This window comes from Manacus candei, unplaced genomic scaffold (assembly GCF_025592945.1).
Source record: "Manacus candei isolate 608988 ecotype Guabito, Panama unplaced genomic scaffold, ASM2559294v1 h1tg000084l, whole genome shotgun sequence".
NCBI lineage: Eukaryota > Metazoa > Chordata > Aves > Passeriformes > Pipridae > Manacus > Manacus candei.
Window position 1 is genome coordinate 907,124 of NW_026138132.1, and position 7,399 is coordinate 914,522.

The window sequence follows — 7,399 nt, forward strand, 5'->3', positions numbered from 1 at the left end:
TCACTCCCAGGGTCGGACCTGTCAATTTTCCCTCTTTGTGAGGCTTTTTTCTTCTCTTTTCTTCCCCCCCCCTCCCCAAAGCTGACCGCAAGATTGATTCAATCCGGACAGCGGGATGTAAGCGGAGAGGCGCTGCCGTTCAAAAGAGCCATTCAAGGAAGGAGGAAACAGAAAAAAAAACACCCTTTCCTCAAAGTCACTCGAGTTGTTTGCCAACAACAACACGGCCCTAACAGAGCAACCCAAAATCAGGTGGGACAAGTGCTTAGGGCAGCGGCGATGCCGCCACGGGCACCGGAGCAGAACGAGGGCATGGAGCAGAGACACCTCCAGGGCTGTGTTTGTCCTTCCCAAAACCCCGGGTCATTCCCAAGGCCTGATCCTGCCCTGGTGCTGGCACACAGAGACCTTTTCTGGATCAGTGTTTTCTGGATCAGCTTGTGTTTGCTGGATCAGCTTCATCAAAGGGATCTTGTGGATAATGGTGAATCCTGCTCCGTGCCGATGCCCTTCCCAGCACTGGTTAGATCCTCGCCTGTAAAATCCACGTGGGGCCTGTTTTTATCAAAGAGAACAGTAACCAGAGGGGAGAAAATTAAAATTCCCTGTTCCATGTCCCGTTCTGCTCCATGGCAGGCCCCTCTCTGCTCAGAGATTGCACAAGGGTTGTTCAAATAAGAGCAGTGAGACCCTTGCCCAGTAAAAATAACACTGGCACCAAAGGAAAAGCAAAATATTTGGAATAGAAGCAAAGCCAAAGAAGACCAGAAGCCTCGGGGAGTGCTTTCAGCTATGACTGATGATGTTTTCGTCCCTAAGCAGGACTTGCCCCACCTGGGCTGCCGTTAAAGAGGTTTGATTTTGCCAAGGACGTGTTCCTAGTGCAGAGCCCTGAAGGTGCCCGTGGGCTCTGATGTCTTTGAGACCTGAGTAGCGAGGCTGGGGAACAGGGAATTGAGTTTTTCTTTAAGTTCAAGATCTTCCAGCAACTTGGGATGACTCCGAGCAGGGCTTTTGGGTGACACACAGTGGGGGTCCCTCTCACTCCATGGCTTGTCCCACTGGCTCTGAGGGGGCAGAAGGGTGTGTTCCAGAGGAGGGGTCACACAGTGCACCAGGGGTTTGTGGAGAGTGAGGAAAAGCCAACTGGAAAACGAGTGTTGTGCAGGGAGGGCTGGAAACCACAGTCCCAGCCCTGCCTGTGGAGCTGCCTGTGCAGGAGCCTGCCCTCAGTGATGGATAGGATGGCACTCTGGACTTCCAGGAATTTACTTTCCGAGGCATCATTACACAAACCACACAGAAACGAGAACTGCACCAAAATAAAGTGCTTTTCCTGGGGAGTCCAGGGCGTTTCTTTACCCACCTGCTCTGCAGCTGGGATCAGTGCAGGAATGTACTTGTGGCTCTGTGCTTTTATTCTCCATTTTCCTCTGCTCTTGAGCGGAAAAATCCAACGTGTTCTGGTGTTGCTGGCACACAGAAGTTGTTCTTGGTGTTGGGAATTTTCTGTCCCATGGCACTGGCATCCCGAGTGCCAGCGGGTGCAGAGCAGGCAGGGAGGAGAGAGGCATCCGAGCTCTGCAACCTGCCTGGCAAACTGTGGTGGGATAGGATAAGGCATGAATTTAAATGGCTGTAACTCCCCTCTGCTGTGCTCTGACTCTGGAATAAATCTTTCCTGTTTCAGTGCTGCTGGATGTGGTTTAAGGGAAAATGGGACAAGCGGTGCTGGGGGGTGTGGGGGGAACAGCTTTGAGGGGTGGGTGGGCACCATCTCCCACCTCAGCAGGCAGCTGAGGGGATGTCTGCCATGAGGGGCAGGGCAGAGGGGCAGCCTGGGCCCTGCAGGTCCCCAGGTGGGTCCCCTGGAAGTCTTGGGGGGGTGTCAGGGGATGGCTCCGGCTGCTGCTGCAGGAGGGGGGTCCAAGGCACTTCCTAAATCCAAGCGTTCGTCTGTGCCTCGGTGCTCGTTGTGCACCTGCCATCTCACAGGTAAATCCCCCACTGCCCACCCCTCAGCCCCTCCAGCTGCTCCGTGGAAGCAAAACCTTCGGAGTCAGCGTTTTCCCTGCCCGGCTCCATCCCGGAGTCCCTCTGCTCCTCACGCCAGCCCAGGCCTCGCTTTTAGCTGCAGAACAAGTGCATAAAAATGATCTTATTTATTACAGGAGACATGTTTTAAAACAACTGACAAAATTGCAAGATGTAAAACGACAAGCAAGTGCTTTTTCTTTTTTAAGCCCGTATAGACTCCTGGCAATGATAAAAATAGTGTTTTCTTTTTTAAAGTTGGAATTAATCTTTCTTTCCAAAGCAATCATGTAGCAGGAAAAGCAGGAAGACACTCGGATATTAACTGATACTCGCTGGTGATGGTTAGTTATGGAATGGCCGGGACTCACTTCCCTCTGCAGAGCCATTAACATTAGGAACATTAAAGCAAAAAAAAAAAAAAAAGGTGAAGTTGTTTTTTTTTTTTTTTTCCCCTTCCCCTACTCCCTTGATGTGTGACTAACAGCTGCTTTTCTGTGTGACAAATCAGTGGGGTCTTCCTGTTGTTGATGTAATGAAGCTGTTTCCTGGTGGGAAATTCTGCTGGGTGAATTGCAGGAGGGGGAGGAGAACATCCCACACCTACCCAGGGGCTTTGGAGGGCAGGAGGGAGCTCCGGCGGTCAGGGCAGGCAGTGGGGCTGGCTGGGGGGGGTCACAGCCACCTAACTAAGACTTTTTGGGGGTTTTGCCTGTTAATCTCCAAGTTTTTGGTCGCTGCCATCAGGGTGAGGGTCCTCCCAGCCATGGGTTGTTGGCAGGACAGTTTGGGGTGTTCTCTCTTAGCATCAGAGAGCTGTGCCAAGCAGCCAAGCTCACGTGCCTCAGTTTCCCCATCTCTAAAACAGGGGGGAGAGGGGGTGATGGTGACCCTCCATCTCCATCACCATTGGCCCTGCTCGTTGCTCTGGCACCCCCCAAAATCGCTGTGGGGACACCGGGGTTCCCCTGACCTGGCACCACTCAAGGGCTTTGGGGGATCGGCCTGGGTGGGTTCATTTAGTCCTCAGACACCCACGGAAAAAAAATAAAAAATCACCTTTACCCCCAGCTTCCTTTTTTTCTTTGCCAGTGTTAGTTAATTAAACCATGCAGATTTAACCAACTTAATTTCTGTAATACCAGGGCCGGAGCCTCAAACCCTTCGGTGCAGCTCATCTGGCACGTTCGTCACAGAAAATGTTTGGAGCAACTCTAATAAAAATGAAAAAGGCTGTAAATCAATTTTAATTTATTCATTTTCTGTATGGTATGAAAGCACGCCAAAATCAGATTATTTATGAGCCCTTCATAACAATAGGCATTTTTATTGGTTGCAAATGACAAAAGGGGTTCTCAGAGGGATTTTTTTCTTCTTTTAAATTTTTTGAATGCCTTTTCAGAAACATTTATTTTTTTGGACTCTATGATCTCAAAGAAAAATATTTAATCATTGATACAGTAAAAATAATTTATATTTTGATACTAAAAAACACATCAGTCTTTGAAACATAAATAGACAGAGCTAATCCAGCCCAAAGGCTTGGGTGAACGGCACCCCACAGGTTAGAGGAAAAGGCTGTGATTTATACCCACATCCTTAAATTTCCCATTAAGAGCATAATCCCCCATAAGTCTTTCACAAAATGTCTGAGCCACCGGGGTTTGTTTTTGCTTTTGCTTTTCCAGACCCATTTTTGTTGGTGGGTGCACACGTGCTCTGCACACACGTGTGCCCCTGCACTTGCCTCAAGGTGACTTTCTTTGCCCATCCAAGGCTAATTCACAAAATCTCGGTGAGTCTCTGGGAGAAGACCTGCCAGGTGGGACAGGTAACCCACCCTGACACCCAAAACAGCCATAAACCAGCTCTTGGTTGGTTCTGCCTCCACTTTCCAGCTCATTCAAACCATTGAAGTCCATTTTGTGGCACAGCTCGGCCCAGAGGTGGGTTTGGTGATGGGCACGTGCCACACAGCCAGGGCAGGTACTCACTGACCACCTGGACCAGCCTGGGATGCTCCTGTTGGTGTCAGGGTGGTCCCCTCTGAGGCTGCCACCCCGCTGGCTCTGGGGAGGGCAGTGAGGTCCCGTGGGTGCACCAGACCCCCCAGACCTGCAAGGAGCCTGTGGCAACCAGAGGGCAAAGTCCCTCCTCTTCTTTAGGAGGGGAATTACCCAGAGCAACCCCAAAGCCCCAGGACCTGAGGAAGAGGGGGAGGAAGGGCAGCCCAGGGACAAGACGAGGTGCAAGGGGCAGCATCTCCATGGTGGGGACAGTGCTGGGGAAGGGGGTGCCTTCTTGGCCACAGCATCCTGGGCGTTGTGGCCAACAGCCATCTGGCAGCAGGAGAGGCAAGGGTACCCCAAAACTCCTTGTGGAGGGGGACAAAAGCCAGGCTGGGTTGTGTGGGGAGGTTTGGCTTTGCTGGAGGGCTCTGGGTAAGGAGAGGCACCTTCTCCTGCAGGAGCAGGAGCTTTCTCTGTTCCCAGCCTGGCCCGGCCTGAGAACAGAAAAAAAGAAAAACCACCAAGAAGAGAAAAGAGGGAACCCCCTCCCCGGGAGAATTAGCATCCAGGATCTGTCAGTCACTGGGAGCTTTTGGTAAAAGGGGCCCCTTGTCAACCTCTGCCTTTGATGTGACTGGGACGGAGGTGCTCAATTAAAAGCCTATCAGTCTGTAAGTAAATCAACGCCTATCAGGCTTGTCACATCAAACAAACGATTATTGCACGAACCCGCCCACCCCATTAATCTGGCTGTTCCTTCTTGACAGCTCAGGGTCAGGGCACTGTAAATCCTGCACTGGATTGCAGCCACCTGGAGCAGGATTAAAGCAGCCCCGCAGCATGTGCTGCTGCACCCAATTACTGCCCGGGGGTGGGGGGCTGCGGAGAGGGGCACCCGTGGGGTCTGGGGTCCCCACCAGAGCTCCGCTCTGCGAGGTCACACACGGGTGGTTTGGTGGTGCCACGTGGGCTTTGGGTGGTGTTGGCCCCAGGGATGCTCAGCAGTGGGCAAGGGAGAGCTCAGCACCCGGCACAGGGGTGCTCAGCACCTCGAATTGCCAGGGTGCTGAGACAACAAGGGAGCAGCTCCAAAGTCTCTTGGCTGCTCTGGGAAGTGGTTGTCCATAGAGGTGGTCACACACAACCCCACAGTCTCACTGACACCTGTGACCAGGGCAGGGATTGACCCCGGGGGGTTCTGGCACCTCCCAGGGTGAAGGGAACCAACAGGTTGGGGGTTCAGCTGCTCCCTGGGTCTGGATGAGCAGCAGCAGTCCCGGGGAAAACAGGGGTTTCCCATCAGGTCACTCAAGGTGAAGGCAACGGGGGGGCTCCTGCCCTCATCCCCATGGATGCACCATGTCCTGGCACCGGGGTGTTGGAGCCCAGGGCTGGGCTGGCAGGAGGGTGCTGGAGCCGGGAAGGCGGCCGGAGCCATCGCCCCGGGAACAAGAGGCTCTATTCAAGGGCAGGCAGAAGCCAAACTTCCCTGAAAAGCCTCAGTGCTGTGGTGGGAGCAGCCTTGGGGCAGCCAGAGCTTGTGATTCCTGCACATGGCACAGGCTCTTCATGAAGGGAAAGCTGGGCCTCGGATCACATGGGGGCTGTGCCATGGAGTGTGGGAGTGGGGCGAGACCTGGGGAGGCTGCAGGTTGGCTTTTGGGGAGGGGCTCAGTGCCCCCATCTCACCGAAGGCTCTGCTGTCCACATGCACTGGTTTTGCCCTGATGGGGAGGGATCTGTCCCTTCTCTGGGGCTGTGGGGTCACAGGGCCACCCACTGCCCAGGTGGTCCCAGACCAGGAGCATCCCCTGGGTGACTGGTGACCACAGGACATATCCACCTCCCACAGCATCAGCCAGGGACTGTGCAGGGGGGAGGGACTGTGCTCCCCTTCTGCCCAGGCCTATTATTAGCACTTTCCTCTCCTGCCGAGCCTGGCGCCTCGTAATGCAGCTCTGGCTCTCACGGCAGAGCCCCGAGCCGGGGCTGCCCTCCCGTGCCAAGGACTGAGTCGGGGCTGCCCTCCCGTGCCAAGGACTGAGCCAGGGCTGCCCTCCTGTGCCAAGGACGGGCGCTGGCCCTGCAGGCTCAGGGAGCTCACCCTGCAGCCACGGGCTGGGTTTCGGGGGTGCCACAGGGGCAGCATCCCCAGGGCTGACCTCCCGGCCTCGGTTTCCCCATTTGCAGGGTCGGGGGTGTCCGTGAGCAGGTGCAGCCCAGGAGCAGAGGAGGTCCCACAAAGCACGGCTGGTGTGTCCATCCCTGCCTCGCTGCGTCCACTCGGGTGAGGAAGGGGCAGCTGGAACCACCACGGGGCTGGTGCCAGCAGAGGTGACACCAAACAGGGGACAGACTCTCCCAGCACCACGTTTGACGCGGCGACACCAAATCTTTGCCGATAAGAGGTGTCTCCTCGGCGGGGAGAGCCATCACCCCTCACCCTGCTCCTCACACCCACCCGGCGCCCTCGGCTCTCCCACCATGTCAAGCAACACCTGCTCACTCCTGGAGATAAACCCCACCCTGTCCCCTGTGTCCCCACCATGCCCAGCTGGCTCTGCCCCAGACCTGCAATGGGGATGGAGATGCTGGAGCTGGTGCGAAGGGGGGAAAGGAAATTCCCCTCTCTGTCACCCACTGTCCCATCCCAGGATGGGGAGAAGTGCCCGGGGGGAAGGCTGGGGGGGGATGTGGTCCTGCAGAGTTTATCTCCCACACATGATCAATGCTGAGTTTAAGTAAGGTTTATTGGTATCCGTAATTTAACATGACATATTTCTAACACGAATTACTCTGAGATCATCATGTGCATAAAATATGACAGGAATCTTTTAAGTGCAAGCATAGTTCTCAGTTAATTTAATAACTGAGATGGAAAATGGAATAGCATTAAATTTAATATTTTACATAATGCTCCTACACTTCCTTCACTTGCTGCTGGCATCATTTGTTTTCCCTTCTTCCTCATTTACAGCCCACTCAGCCCAAATTGTCCTGGAGCCTGGCCAGGGAGGGGGGTGCTGACCCCTTGAAGGGCCACAATGAGCCCCCAGGGCAGCCAGAGCTGCTCCCACATCTCCTCCATCCCGTGGGAAGGCAACGGGATGCTCTGGGCATCCCCTCACCTTCACTCCCCACAGATGGGGGTCCTCGCTGGGTACCTGTGTCGTGGCACCTCCTGCAAACCCCCAGACCTGAAGTATCCACGGTCAGACCAACCCCTCCGGAGCAGGACAGGACCAGGGACGATGTGAAGCCCCTGGGACACCCTTCCCGGGGCAGCAGCCGGTGCTCCACGCCAGGTTTTGTGCTGGCCGTGGGATCTGGGAGCCTGTGCATTGCAGAAGGGATCG